The sequence below is a fragment of the Macaca mulatta genome, chromosome 1, assembly GCF_049350105.2.
Source record: "Macaca mulatta isolate MMU2019108-1 chromosome 1, T2T-MMU8v2.0, whole genome shotgun sequence".
Lineage (NCBI taxonomy): Eukaryota > Metazoa > Chordata > Mammalia > Primates > Cercopithecidae > Macaca > Macaca mulatta.
Window position 1 is genome coordinate 133163314 of NC_133406.1, and position 16714 is coordinate 133180027.

The 16714-nt window shown below is 38.8% G+C and overlaps 1 protein-coding gene across 8 annotated transcripts in view; it reads right to left on the reverse strand.

Annotated features, from left to right (window-relative positions):
- The window catches only part of NTNG1 (netrin G1), a 352669-nt gene that overhangs the window by 248802 nt on the left and 87153 nt on the right, over nt 1-16714 (reverse strand). The window lies entirely within an intron of this gene.

Sequence of the window (16714 nt, forward strand, 5' to 3'; positions counted from 1 at the left end):
TATTCTATGTATATGTACATCAAAATATTGAATGAACAAACCAAGGTATTTAACAGTGGTGGGACTTTTCTTTTTCATTCAATATAGCTTTGGATCTGATCTTTCAAGTTGGCAAATAGGATTCCATTTTAAGGATGTACCATGACTTATTTAAATAGTTCCGATTCATGTTCGCTTAGGTTATTTCTTGGAATTCTGCAAGCTTGAAACATTTTTAGAGCCAACTTTGGGGTCACTTTTCCTCCTTAAAAACTTTCTACTTTTTTTCTAGCAATGTTCAAATTCAATTCAACCACTGATGTTATAACAAGTATAAAGCCTGCACAGGAATAGCTGCAAAGCTACAAGGAGAAACACGCCACATGGAATATAAATGTGGGCAAAAAATATTTTGTATAATTTTTCAAAGGAATGAAAGTCAAGTTCACAAGTTACAAGGATTTTCAACAAACCCCTTGATGCTCTGATCAAGCCTTAGAAATTTAAATCAAAAACCCTCTGGCAACCTTACCTCTAAGTAATCAAAAGCTCACTTTCCCTGTATATGACATATTGACATATGCTAACCTCTTATTCCAAAGAGTTATTTCTTCTCAAATAAGGCTTTTTATTATTTTGTTCTCTGGTTGCATTTAACTCTTCAATATAAAATTTTTTCCCAATTAAATTACAAATCCAACAAAACAAAGGTATTTCTAAAGCACACATGTTCCCACTTCAGCAGCTCAGTGAGCTCCAGCCACATGAGGGAGAAGAGGTGGTCAGGTGGAGAGAGGGAAGAGATCTTTTGTTTACTGTAACAAAGCAAGTCTTCCTGTTCATTTTCTATATAAAAACACAGCAGCTACCTTATAAGTATAGCACGAGGTTAGGATGAGAGTGAGTCCAAAGGTTTAGGTATGTTCATTTTGTAGACTAGACCACAAGTGTAGGAAACACAGACTGGTTTGCTGTTTTACTTAACACATCTTATATGGTATTATCTGGTGTTCAGTACAGCTCAGAGGCTGATCTGCAATTGTTACACTATTTAATACAACTATGCGGTTGGAAGACTTTCTCTTACCACAGATTCCTAAAGCCTTTGAGTTAGATGGTATTTGGATATACTTCATAAAAATTTTTATGTAACATATGCATATATACAGAGAGAGAGAGAGTGACACAGAGACAGAGGGAGAGAGAGAGAGAAGAGATCAAACATTCTTTTTTTTCACTCTGTCACCCAAGCTGGAGTGTAGTAGTATAATCTTGGCTCACTGCAATCTCCGCCTCCTGGGCTCAAAGGATTCTCTTACCTCAAGCCACCCCTGCAACCCCCACTCTTCCGAGTAGCTGGGACTACAGGCACTCAATACCACGCCCAGATAATGTTTGTATTTTTGTAAAGACATGGTTTTGCCATGATATCTAGGGTGGTGTCGAACTCCCGGGCTCATTGAGCGATCTGCCTGACTTGGCCTTCCAAAGTGCTGGGACTACAGGTATGAGCCACCATGCCTGGCCTAAAGATCAAACAAACTGTAATATATTTATAGTACATTTCATAATCACAACTTTAACTAAAACGTCTGTGAGCACTGTGATGCAGGAGGTCACAACTCTTTTAAGTCAGTTCAAGATTTTTTTTCCCGAGAAGTTAAAGTAAAACTGATGGTTCAGGATTTTAAAGACAATTATATGACGCCCTCCCCACTTTTTTGCCCTAAAATATGTTCCTGGCACAAGTCATCCCCCAAATTGAATTAAGCAATCAAATGTTTTAAAACATGGTATAGTAGTGATGCCCTTGTGCCAATGACTGCATTTTCTTGAGGTAACAGGGTATTTCAAGTAGAACTGTGGTACATCTATTGGTATTTTGTTGCTTTGGTCACTGATGCTTTGTCCTGTTTGAGTTGTTCTGGTTGTAGGATGCATGATTTAGTGCATGCATCTAACTTTTAGTAAGGTTAAAACAACTTTCAGTAGGGTTAAAACACTGTGGTTTATGGTTAGCTTGTTCTTGGCCTCTTTACTAATATCCTAGCATAATGTGGAATTCAGTTACATTTGAACATTGTATAGAACATTAACTGAAGGCAATTTTTTTCCTGTATAGTAAATATTACTGCTTCCTCCTTTCCATTTATACCCACGCTTGGTTGTTCCAGGAGGTCTCCTGTCCAGGAGCCCATTAGTAATTTATCAAAAGAGCAAATGTCATTATGCAGGAAGCCAGGGGAACTATTTTGCATTTGATTTCTGGTTTTCATAACGTTACTATTGATTTAGTATTCTCCAGCATGACATGGGCTAGACACAACATATCACTGTATTTTTGAACTGTCAATCACAAATGATCCAAAGCTTTCCAAAAGAGTAGAAGGTCCATGTCACAGCCTGAAAACTGCATTTTATCTGAAATTCCTTAGTCCCAAAATATTTAGTAAGAATCTGCTTTATTACTATTAAAAATATTTTTAAATGAGGAAATTTCAATAGTTACTTCCAAAAAGTAAGAGAATCATGTAATTAATACTTAAAAAAAAATCCAAAGTGATTTTAAATAAATTTGTTTTAGATCTGTCATCTCCCCCCCCGAAAAAACTAAGAGTGTAGGCGGCAAAATTATTTGTTAAAAATTTTTAATTGGTTAAATTTACATCAGTCTTCACTACAGAAAAACCTAGTGTGTTCATATTGCATATAGTTTGTTCACCTTTTTTCACTAACTGAACAACGAAAATCAAATTGGACTCACGAACACCCAACAGATAGTCAAGTATTAATGAAGAGCACTTAATACATGTAATGTTTTTCAGAGATCAAGAAGGATTTGCAGAGGAATGTGCACATTTTTTGGCAGAAGTGATATTACAACATCAAATGACGGCTGCAGCAGGGCACTGCACAAACAGAATGGACACCTTCACTACTAAGTTCAGTTCTGGCATAAACAGGCAGAGATGTCTGCCCTCTACCACACCCACAGGTGGCCCCTCAGTCCTAAATGTGGCCTCTGGGCTCTTCTGGAGTGCAAAGGTCAGGTACACTGGCTTGGGAGTTAAGCAGCCTGACTTCAACTACTGACCGTCACCATTTACTGCTAGTGTGAAGTGACCTGACTTCACTAAAACTAAATGTCCTAATGTGTAAAAATAACAATAATAATAAGGATATTCACTCAAAAGGGATAAACATCCCTACAAATGTTTATTGGCAAAGTTAGGGCATTATGCTGCAAGAGCTTTACTATATTTACTTCCAAAATATAAACATTTTTTTTTTAAAAAGCAATTTTGTAGTTGTTTTTGAAAGACATTAATTGCATTTCTCTATTGTATCATCATACTCCACAAACATCAAAACATTACTGTGTAATGGAACCTTCTGCATTGATGGAAATGTTCTATGTCTGTGATGTCCAACATGGTAGCCACCAGGTATATGTGACTACTGAACACTTGAAGTGTGACTAGTGTAACTGATGATCTGTGTGTTTAATTTTAATGACCTCAAATTTATATTTAAATGGCTAGTGACCTTGTTGTTGAACAGAACAGTTATAGAGATCCTAGTATTATCTTCAATTTATTTCATGATTCATTTTATATTGAGATCCACCTCCACTATCAAGGACTTTTTTTTTTTTTTTTAATTTAACCACCTGACCCAAGCTATTGTCCTAAGTCATTCTGCCCCACACCCCAACCCTAAGCCAACCTGAACCAGAAGTCAGTGTTGGCTTCTTGTTCTCTCTTTAGCATCACTAAACATCATGGCTCCAGTGGCCTATACCAGTCAGGGGTCTGACAGACTGAATAATAAATTACAGGCTCTCAATGGTTGGATTTTGGTCAAATTATTTATCTATCACTGCTGTGGTTTTCAGAATGACAGGACTTAATCTCTGGCCAAGAGTCAGCGATCCTCCAGAAAACAGACTTCTTACTCTTGCTTGGATAAAGAATGTCAGGTAGGTTTAATCTCAGGTGTCAATTCCAAAAAATGGTAGAACAATGTGGAGTACTTCAGATCTGATATTTAAACTCAAAATGAGATATCAAGCCTGTCCCACCCTTTCATTTCTATTCCAATCTACTGTTTGTCTTTGATCTGGGTCTTGCTACATAATCCATGAGACTGATTTGAGACAAAGTATAAAATATTCATTAAATTTTCTAAATCAGAAATTTCTAGTGCTCCATCTCTGCCATTCAGATTGTTTACATTCTGGCAGCCTATGTTGTTTGCTCAGGTTCTTATCTGATACTTTCTACTCCTTCTAGGCCTAACTCTCTTGTTATCCATGTATAGTTTTCCTTCACAATCCTAAGCATTATATTTGCTCCCTGACTTGTGATTTCATAGCACTTTCTATACTTCTTCATTTTAGCAATGACTACCTTGCTTGGTACAAAGTCAGCACTCAAAAAATCCTGGGTTGAACAAATCAATGAACGGGTGATAACAGTTTGTCTCTGCCTCTTTCTGGAGCACAGCTTCGTAGGTGTATGGGTCACACCATATTCATTTTTTTTTGTCCTTAATACAAGACAATGCCAGGAACATGGAAAGCATTATGTATTAGTCCATTTTCATGCTGCTGATAAAGACATACCTGAGACTGGGCAATTTACACACACACACAAAACGTTTAATTGGACTCACAGTTCCACGTGGCTGGGGAGGCCTCAACATCAGGGTGAAAGGCAAGTAGGAGCAAGTCACACCTTACGTGGATGGCAGCAGGCAAAAAAAGCTTGTGCAGGGAAACTCTCATTTTTAAAGCCATCGGATTTCATGAGGCTCATTCACGCTCACAGATGCAGTGCAAGAGAGACTTGCCCCAATAATTCAATTACTTCCCACTGGGTCTCTCCCACAACATTTTGATTTTGGGAAATCAAAATGAGATTTGCACGGGGACACAGCCAAACCATATCATTCTACACCTGGCCCCTCCCAATTCTTATGTCCTCACATTTCAAAACCAATCATGCCTTCCCAACAGTCCCCCAAAGTCTTAACTCATTTCAGCATTAATTCAAAAGTCCACAGTCCAAAGTCCTGTCCAAGACAAGGCAAGTATGAGCCTGTAAAATCAAAAGCAACTTAGTTACTTCCTAGATACAATGGGGTACAAGCATTGGATAAACACAGTCATTCCATATGGGGGACATTGGCCAAAATAAAGGGGCTACCAGCCCCATGCAAGTCTGAAATCCAGTGGGGCAGTCAAATCTTAAAGCTCCAAAATGCTCTCCTTTGACTCCACGTCTCATATCCAGGTCGCGATGATGCAAGAGGTGGGTTCCCATGGTCTTGGGCAGCTCTACTCCTGTGGCTTTGCAGAGTACAGTGTCCTTCCTGGCTGTTTTCACGGGCTGGTATTGAGTGTCTGCAGCTTTTCCACGCTCATGGTGCAAGCTGTCAATGGGTTTACCATTCTGGGATCTGGAGGACAGTGGCCCTCTTCTCACAGCTTCACTAGGTGGTGCCCCAGTAGGGACTCTCTGTGGGGGATCTGAACCCATATTTCCCTTCCACACTGCCCTAGAAGAGGTTCTCCATGAGGGCCCCACACCTGCAGCAAACTTTTGGCTGGGCATCCAGATGTTTCCATACATCTTCTGAACTCTAGGCAGAGGTTTCCAAACCTCAGTTCTTGACTTCTGTGCATTTGCAGGCTCAACACCACTTGGAAGCTGCCAAGACTTGGGGTTTGCACCCTCTCAAGCCATGGTCTGCTTGAGCTCTACATTGACCCCTTTCAGCCACAGCTGGGGTAGCCAGAACACAGGGCACCAAGTCCCTAGGCTGCACATAGCACAGGGACCCTGGGCCTGGCCCACGAAACCACTTTTTTCTCCCAGGCTTTTGGACCTGTGATGAGAGGGACTGCCGTGAAGACCTCTGATGTGCCTTGGAGACATTTTCTTCATTGTCTTGGGGATTAACATTTGGATCCTCATTACTGATGCAAATTTCTGCAGCTGGCTTGGATTTCTCCTCAGAAAATGAGATTTTCTTTTCTATTGCATTGTCAGGCTGCATATTTTCCAAACTTTTATGCTCTGCTTCCTTTATAAAAAGGAATGCCTTTAACGACACCCCGGTCACCTATTGAATGCTTTGCTGCTTAGAAATTTCTTCCGCCATATACCCTAAATCATCACTCTCAAGTTCAAAGTTCCACAAATCTCTAGGGCAGGGGCAAAATGCCACCAGTCTCTTTGCTAAAACATAACAAGAGTCACCTTTGCTCCAGTTCCCAACAAGTTCCCCATCTCCATCTAAGACCACCTCAGCCGGGACCTTATTGTCCATATCACTATCAGCATTTTGGTCAAAGCCATTCAACAGGCCTCTAGGAAGTTCCAAGCTTCCCACATTTTCCTGTCTTCTTCTGAGCCCTCCAAACTGTTCCAACCTCTGCCTGTTACCCAGTTCCAAAGTTGCTTCCAAAATTTGGGGTATCTTTTCAGTAACACCCCACTTCTGGTACCAGTTTACTGTGTTAGTCCATTTTGACATTGCTGATGAAGACATACCTGAGATTGGGCAATTTACAAAAGAAAGAGATTTAATTAGACTCACAGTTTCACATGGCTGGAGAGGCCTAACAATTATGGCAGAAGGCAAGGAGGAGCAAGTCACATCTTACAGGGATGGCAGCAGGCAAAAAAAAACAAACAAAAAAAAACCAAAAAAACCCCAAAACCCCCATTTTTAAAACCATCAGATCTCATGAGACTCATTCACTATCATGAGAAGAGTGCAGGAAAAACCTGCCTACATGAGTCAATTACCTCCCACTGAGTCCTTCTCAGAACACATGCAAATTGAAGATGAGATCTGGGTGGGGACATAGCCAAATCATCTGACATTAGAAACCATTTTTCAGCCTAGATGGCATACAGGGGCTTTAAGCAATCTTTCCTATTCTGACCATACTCTGAGTTCCTCAAACCCTGGCTATCTGGATCATCATCTGTATACTTCACTCTGCCTCTCTCTTCCTTCAGTGTTCCTATGTTTAATAACACTTATGCCTTCGGTGTGTCTGCCTGTTTTCTGACTTATAAGCTCTTCTTTCTGCCTGAAAAACTTAAATCTTCACGTTTGAAGGATAACTTTGATGGATATAGAATTCTATGTTGGCATTTTTTTTATTCAACACTTTAAGTATTTCACTCCATGCTCTTCCTGCTTGAATAATTTCTGACCAGAAGTCCACTATAATTTCACTTGTTCCTCTAAAAGTAAGGTGTTTTCCTTCTCAGGCTAATTTCAACATTTTCTCTGTTTTTGATTTACTGCAGATTGAACATGATATGCCTACATTTGTTGTGTGTGTGTGTGTGCGCGTGTGCACACATGTGTAAAATGCATATAGGTATCCTTGATGATGTATTCCTTCTTGGCTTTGAGATTCTGTGTCTTGCAGCTTTTTCAGCTGTAATCCATTGTTATTACACTGGGACTCTGTTGGTGTGGGGGCAGAGTGTGATAGAGGGGAGCATTCTATAATCTTCTCATTAAATTTCAGTATCTTAGTGAGCCCCGAACAGTGGGATGTAGTCTTTCCAAAGTTACTACAGGGGCATAGCTAATCTCACTCCCACCCTCTCCCAATATCCTTCCCTGGCTGCAGCATTCCCATTATATTTCCTTGAAGATCTGACCCCTATGTCCTATTTCTTTCTCTATTAGGTGAGATTGGTAGGCTAAAGGGATCTAAAGTGGATGGAGTATACTTTCCTTAACTGAGGATAAAGTCTATTACTGTGGAGATAAAGCCTTTGTTATGGAGAACGCTCTGGGTATATACTGCAATAATTCCTTCCAACCACAGCAATGATGGAAGCTTCATCATGAGAACTTGATGGGGTTCCTGAAGGTAAAGCCCATGAAAGTGTGGGGACCAGAGGCTGAGGTTCCCTGACATTTTTCACATCCACAACAGTCTATACTCGGTGTTTAGCAATTCATCAAAATCATCATTGACGTGTTCCTACCAGTATGTGACTCCATTAAGTATGCAGATATAGGTCATTTCTCTTTGAATGTGCCTGTCTCTCTGGAATTTGAGATGTTGATTTGCCCTGTAACTACATTTCTGATGGGTCCAAAAAGTCCAATGGTTCCACTGAAGTCACTGACTTTCAATGTCCAGGTTTTTCTTGGTTTTAAAACAATAGTGATGGCTTCTAAGCTCTTTCCGTGTCAGAACTGAAATCACAAGTCCTAGAGCATACCCTTTGAAATCAGACAAAGGGAGTTGATCTCTCCTATTGTCATTTAACAGCTATGTAACCCTGGGAAAATTACCTAACCTTTTAAAACCCCAGTTGCTGCACTGATAAAATTGGAATAATTATAGGAAGCTTGTATTAAATAAAGCATTGCATTACATGGACTCTAGCACATGGAAAGCACTCAATAAAAGTTAGCTGCTATTATTTCCCAAGGGCCATTTTCATTTGTGCTTACGCATGATACTCTGCTGGAGGCCTTGCCCCATCTTTCTGTATCCTGTCCCCTTGTTCCATGCATAAGGCTTGATACTGCGTGAGCGGTTCCAGTGTTGACAAATTTAGAAGCTGTGGGTTCAATAGCAACACATCCTCACACTTCATTTTAATCACTGGCTTTTATCCAATAAAAGATTCCCGACTATCAATGTTTTCTCCATGGGGACTAGTTGACCTTGGGCTTATATGTGATTAGAATATGTTGTTAAGAGTGGGAAGAAGAGAAATTCAAATAATGCCTCTGTAATTTTTTGGCTGTATCATCTTAGGCATGTTACTTACCCTCTCTGTGCAACAGTTTTCTTATCCATACAATAGGCGGGAATAATACCTACCTCATGAAATGGCTGTGTGGATCAAAAGAGGAAATATATGTAGTATTTAGAACAGTGCTTGCCACAGAGTAAACACTCAATAAGCATTAAAAATGACTCTCATTGAACACATATTTCTGAAAAAAACTGAAAAGGGGCTGGGTTTGGTGGCTCATGCCTAAAATCCCAGCACTTTGGGAGGCTGAGGTGGGCAGATTACTTGAGGTCAAGACCAGCCTGGCCAATATGGGGGAACCACATCTCTACCAAAAATAAAAATTAGCCGGGCCTGGTGTCAGGTATCTGTAATCCCAGCTACTCGGGAGACTGAAGCAGGAAAATCACTTGAACCCAGGAGACAGAGGTTACAGTGAGCCAAGATCATGCCACTGCACTACAGCCTGGGCAACAGAGTGAGACTCCATCTCAAATCCCCCTCTCTTAACAGCCCTAGCCCATTATGTCATTATGCTATTAGAATTATAAGTTATTCCCTCTCTATTACAAAATTTTATCCCATATAAAGGTAAAAATCAATAACCAAAAAGCCTATCTCCAGGGCTTCAGGGTATAAAGTGACAGAACAATACAGGCAAAATTATTTCAGGTAATTATCCGCCCCTTGATCTGATGTAACTTTCATTCTGAAACAAAAATCCTGTATTGCTTTACAGTAGATGCCAATGAAGACAGGAACATGAGATAGGAAAGGTGGTTCTAATTACAAGGCTTCCAGTAAGTAAAACTTAATATAAAAAGGAGTATACACATGTAACAAACCTGCACATTGTACACATGTACCCTAGAACTTAAAGTATAATAATAAAAAAAAAGGAGCAAAAAAATGTCAAAGCCATATGGTCATTAACCATCCTGAATGGGCAACAGAAAATTAAGTAATTAATCCCTAATCAAAATCTACAAGTAAGATTTCTATTCCATGTACACTCTCTAATCACTGTATTTGAAAGCTATCTGGGGAAGGGTTCTGGCTTCTAGACGTGGGGAATAGTGGAAGACCATGATCGGCAGGGAACTCACTAAAAGAACATGACCATCATGCTGAATGTTTTCCAAAATGCCATGAGCACAATTTCTTTTCCAATAAAAGATATAATTTATCAATTTCTAAGATTGATTTCCTTAGTGAAGCTCCTTTCAGGATGGGCTTTGAAATTGTACACATTGCATTTCTTTTAAAAATCAAGAATGTTTACTGAAAGACCTAAAAGTTTGAATATCATTGAGTGATCTAAAGTCTACTCTCTGTGGAATGCTTCAAGAGTTCAAGAGACTTCATATGAACAACAATCCTGTTAGAAATATTTAAGCTCAATAAAAGTATTTTCTGAAATCTACAAAGCACAATCAATAGAGAAATGTGAATGCTTAAAAATAGCAGACCAAGTCTCTGACTGCTGAGTAATATTTCTTCTCTTTTATCTCCAAGGTTTTGCTGATTTATATAGACCTGAAATTAAAAGCTGTTATTCTCAGCACAGGTCTATATGGTTTAATGTTTCCATAATCTCATATTGATAGATTTTAGGCAAATGTATCAGTCATATTAGAGACAACCTTGAAACAAAAGTAGAACATGTTAGTGGTCTGTGAAAGGAAATGCAATTAAAATGATAAAAAGTTAATAAAAATTATATTATTATCCATAAAATGGAAAAAGCATATTCTGATGAGATTTGTACATAAACCTTATCCTAAATAAAATAAAGTCCAATATTTGAGCTTCCAGCTTTAATTTGTTTCTCTGTAGTCTGAGCTATACACACTATCATTATCAGATAATGTCTATGCAGCTGAATGCTATTAGTACCCTCCATTTTGACTAGACTATTATATTACAAAACATGAGATTGGACAATTTTACCTCTATTCCTTTTATTGATTCTGACTAGTAAGTAGGCAATCAATGGTGATTACAAGATGCAAGGCATTCCAGAGTAGAAAGAAAATTAAATTTGGCTCATCACTTTTCTTAACTATACAAATATAATATCTCAAGATGAACAGCAGGCAGACTTTAATATAAATAAATATACCGTTTAAGGTCCCAAACCAGCAACAAAATTTATGAGACCACTTCAAAATGATGATGCATTTAAAAGGAGATTATATTTTCAAAGGAACTGCTCTATTTAAATTGTTAGCAATATAAGCACATGGTGACACTAATTAGTAGGTGAAAGAACACAAGGCATATTTGTTAAAAGGGAAAAACCATGGAAGGCACAAGACCCAGAACTTCTGGTTACCATGGAAGAAGGGAAAGGTATACAGAGAATTGGTTTAAGCAGTCATTCTGTGGTTTCTTTTTTTCTTTTTCTTTTTTTGAGTCGGAGTCTTGCTCTGTCACCCAGGCTGGAGCGCAGTGGCGCGATCTTGGCTCACTGCAAGCTCCACCTCCCAGGCTCATGCCATTCTCCTGCCTCAGCCTCCCGAGTAACTGGGATTACAGGCGCCCGCCATCACGCCCGGCTAATTTTTTGTATTTTTAGTAGAGACAGGGTTTCACCATGTTAGCCAGGATGGTCTCGATCTCCTGACCTCGTGATCCGCCTGCCTCGGCCTCCCAAAGTGCTGGGATTACAGGCTTGAGCTACCGCGCCCATCCCATTCTGTGGTTTCTTTAAGCGTGGGGTATTACCAATATTTTGTTGGAATATTTCACCTGTAAAAACTCCACTGTGCATTAGGCGTCCTTTACATGTTTTTATTCTGGATCTGTACTTGCCTTCATTTGAAAAGATACTATTAGAGTGGAAAGGATCTGATCTTGAAATGTTTTAGTAAGTAGAAAATAAAGAAAGTTACATATTGTGTCCCTTCATTCCATTTGCCTTGACTTAAGACAATAAGGACCAAATGAGACTAACCTTAGAATTTGATCTGTCAAATATCCACATAGTACCAAGCTGCTATCCAGAGTTTCTGAACGAAGAGGCCTTCATTATTCTTTCTGTGTATGGGAAAACCATCCACAGTATAAAATACTCACAGATGTATGGAAAATGCCTGGTAAGTTTCCAGACTGATTTCACTTGAGACTTTCTAAATGGAGGGGTCAATACATGGACTAAATATGTTTCTTCTATTGTAGCCATATGTTAATTTCATTTCATTCTCCTTGGCAACAATTTGCCTTCCTTTCATGGCCCGGCAGTATCCAAGATGGTGAAGTAGACAGAGGCCACCGAGGACCAGCTTACAGATACTGGGAACTGGCCTTCCTTCAATCTGCACACCTCACTGGCCTGAACTTTATGGTTATCATCCAGTAATTCATCAGTTTGGTTATCTTCCCTTCTGTGAGAGGCAATGTAATTTAACAAGTGGTGAAGTTCTCAGAATTGTAATTAATTTGGCAACGTATGATAATCTAACCTACTCGTATCATAAGGAGCAAATCACTAGCCATCTGAGATGAATTAGCCCCAAAATACCATAAATAGTCCTAGAAAAAGTATACAATCTATTGAGAAGACACATTGAATTGTATTTAGCATAAATTACTTATCTGAATTAACCACCATTTACCAGCAGTAAATGGCATTCAGGAGTTGAAGTCAGGCTGCTCAGCTCCACAGTCTGCTCACCTGACCTCTATAACTCAAGACAGTGCAGAGGCTACGTCCAGTACTGAGAAGCTATCCAGTACTGAGTGGGTGCAGTGGTGGGCACCTCTACCTATTTATGCCAGCAATTGAGCTTATTAATTAGAATTGATTTTTATGATGATCATCACAGCCATCATGGCATTGTATTGATCTTTTATTCTACAGGTAGTTTACATGAATCATCTCTGCATAAAATCTGCAAGGTAGGGATATTTATGTTTGTTCTTCAGGTGAGGAAACAGAGACTCTCAGTCAAGTATTTCATCATACATTTGGTTATTATCAGAAACTGGCTCTAAATCCATCTTTACCTAATTACAAAGTCCAAGCTCTCTCCCATTCTATCACAATACTTCCTTTATTCATTGTAATTCAATATATGGATAACACATTAGAAGCTATCCATTCTAGGGAATACTTCAGGTGGTACAAAGAAAGAAATTCACTCATCTTTGAAATTGGTTAGTATTGCATCTTATCGCTGTATTATCTACCAAGGCCAACCAGGGAGTCAAATGTCAAGTACTCTACATTTCTAGGCTCTCAGCATTAAATATGTGTTCAAAGTTTTTGGCAGACCTAGGAATAACTTGTTTTTCTCTTATAGCTTAAAAAGTACATTCCTAAATAATGCATGATTTGAAAATCACAAGGTAAATATTGTTATTAATATTCCCATCTTAAAAATAGAAAATCATACCGAAGGTCAAGAATCAAAATGAAAACAAGGTGAAGAAACCAAGGTTTAGATCATTTGTTTAGCTGCTATGTAAAGAAACAGTATTCAAATCCTATTCTATTGACTCAGTCTTTCCAGAGTCCTAAAAATGCTTCTTTGGGTCCAGCTTCCAGCTGCACCGTACCCACTGTTAGCCTCTTTATTCCCATAGAGCTCTTATCTTCTTATTTGTTCTTATCTGGAACAAATCCTGCAAGAACTGCAGACTTCCTAGGGATCTGTCTGACACAGACTGCCCATCAGTGGACTGACTGGAACCTGCAGGAAAGGGCATCAGGGCTGTCTTTTCCCCCACCCTCATACGGGTGGGGACCTTACATCACTCTTACACCGAGGGATGTCCAGAAGTAAAAATTTCTTGTGATATCATTATTTCTTTAGCTTTCATAATTATTTGAAGTGATTATAAAACTAGTACAACAAACAGCCACAATAATCCAGCAAATAATAAGAAACTACACATTTTTGACTAGGTTCCAATATTATCATTTATATATTTAATACTTAGTTTCCTCAATTTATCTTCCATATTTTGCCTCAGTGAAGAATTCTAGAACCAGTCTTTGCCATCTTTACAAATAAGCCAAAATCCCAGAAACCACAGAACAGTGTTTCTAAAAAAAACAAATTCAGTTTTCAGGGTCATTAACATATTCCCATGAGATTACAAAGCAGAGCAACTCTGCTCAGGAAACACATTTCCCTCCTCCAAGAGAGGAACCAATGCATTTTTTTCCAGCTGTCTCTCAGAGGATCATCGCTATTTCCAACAGAATTCACAGTAAATGCAGAAATACTAGGCACTATGACTTAAGTGAAGGAATCACTTGGGACTCTCAAAGGAATATTTTTAAATTAAAAAAAAAAATCCCCAAAAGTTTTTGCAACCTGTCATGGCATAGCAATCTTTAGAAGTGAGAGAAGGGAAGATAAATTATTACAGGAATCAGCTTCCCAGCTCCCACAGAGCAGCCCAACACACTGGTACCTCCATCTCTAAGCATTTTTCCAATTTCTTCTCTTTTGAGAGCAGAACCCTTTCCATAAATTCTCATTTAAAATCAACGAAAACACTTTGAAATGTATTAAACACATCATAAATTCTGTAGTATAAATAAGTTGCTCTGCACAGACAGGATTAAGAGCCCAAGAGGGCAGCAATGGAATATTCCCATTCCAGCTTTTGCACTTGATCTTAGCCAAAAGGCCGAGAAGCAATCATTCCAGCTTTAGTATTGCTTGCTGTCTTTTATTTTTAGAGAAGGCATACTTGATGAGAAAATGACATCAAGTGTATACAGATGTGGCTGAGAAGGCCAATGCTGGATCAACCAAGGGACACGTACATATTGAGCAAAGATTGATTGTCCTTCAATCAGTTATTAAGTGGGGTTGCCATCCGAAGAATCCTTCTTCATTTATGACATTTCCACTTTCCTAGACTTGCAGCCAAGTCCTTTGCTCAGTATGAGCAGTTCCAATCAGTCTAGTAACTTGCCAGGTTACACATGTAGCTATACATCTTTGAAAGGCATCTAGCATGAAGCCAGTCCAAGGCTATGTTTCATGCATCCTCAAGACATCTTTATCAGCTTCCTCCTGGTGAGGAGATTCTTGCTTCACTGAGAAGTTACTCTGATGACATTAACCGTGATTAGTTCAATAGAAATGCACTGCAAGGAGCAATGCTGCAGCCCTGGAAGGCTGACCACAGCAGATGGCTTGTCTTGCCATTTATGTTCACTTACCTAGTTCATACATGACGCTAACTGAGACTCCCTACTGGCTGATGGGGATGGTTTTGGTGACTCAGGTCTTTCTTATAGCCTCATCAGAATTAGGAAACACTAGCATTATTATTATTATTATTATTGTTATGTGAATCTGAATCCATATCAGTGGCACATTCAACTTCCCTGAACCTCATTTTCCTTATTTATAAAACTGGAATAATAACAAGACCTCCACAATCAATATATTATAAAGTTATTGTCAACTATCTCGCCCAGAGGGTGGCATGTAGTAGTCACACAGTCAATATTAATTATTATTATTATTGCAGTTGTTTTTCAGCTACTGGGAAATGTGCTGACTTCAAGATTCTGGAATAAACTTTAACATGGAAATGATTGCCATACTTTAACAGGAGTGAGCATGTGACTTTTCTGTAAACATGCAAGTAGTTTACTATAACCTAGATTGGAATCTTTGCTGATGTGTTGAATGAAAAACTATGATATACATGCACTTCATAGTTCACAAAATAACAGTTGAGTCTGACCTCATGGATGTAAAATGTCCTGGCATGTAACAAGCAAACACTGAATGGTGTATTAATACTAAGAAAGAGCAGGAAAGTGGGAGAGTAGATGAATACCTAAGTTCAAATATTACTGGCATAAGGGATAATGCTATTTTTGTCTTAGAGGTATTGTTTCAACTTTGCCTCTAGAAAAGATTACTTGTGATTCAAATCTCAACTAGGAAAAGAAATTAAATATTTTAAAGTTGATGCAAGAATAGCAGATGTGGATTACCTGATACTTATGTAGTACTCGAATAAGAACAAAAGAAGGGATAATTTATTATCTAGAAGTCATACAAATAGGTATTCTTGAATAAACTGCTAAAGTGAATGTTTTCATTGGTGAACAGCTCTTTAATTCTGGTTTCAGGTAACTGAAGAAGAACTAATTAGCATCATTGAAAGATTACTTGGGAGGTTTCATATAAAACATCACTTCACAATGATGTTCTGTTGAAATTTCAGTGAAACAGTATCTTTGAATGAGATTTAACAAGAATTCAAGTATATCTAAGAAGTCAAGTGTATAACCAAATTGTAATGGAAGGTTTCAGGGCTGAAAAATATAACCCTATGTGTCTGTCTATTTGTGTGTGTGTGTGTGTGTGTGTGTGTGTGTGTGCGCGCGCGTGTGTGTGTGTGTGAGAGAGAGAGAGAAAGAGAGAGAGAGAGAGAGATTGAGAATATGAATCCCTGTTTCCAGCTTGGGCCAAAATTAAATTTAGCTAGGATTCAAACCTCAGACATATCTTAGCCCATTTGGATGCCTGCGAACCTAGTACCAACAAAATTGATTTGCCCAAGGGACTGAGGAGCTAGCCAGTCAAACCTAAGGAAGGAATAATAAACGCACACAAATGTAACAAATGTTAGTGCCAAAGAGTTGGAAAGCAGGGCATTCCTGAATAAACCCAAGTGGTTACTACTCACAGCATCCTCCAGCTCAAGGTTGAGTCCTAGGGAGAGGAGCTGCAAGTATAAAGTGAAAGAAGAAAAGATAAAAATCTCTGCACTGTATCCTGGGTGCCAGAGCCAGCGAGATTTCAGTACTCATACAATATTAACAGTGGCCAATATTTGCTGAGCCCTCACTCTGGACTAGATACAACCCTGTGAGGTAAGTCCTCTTATTGCTAACTCCACTTTACAGATGAGGAAACCTAGTCAAACAGAGATTAAATAATTGCCCACAGTCACACTGCAAC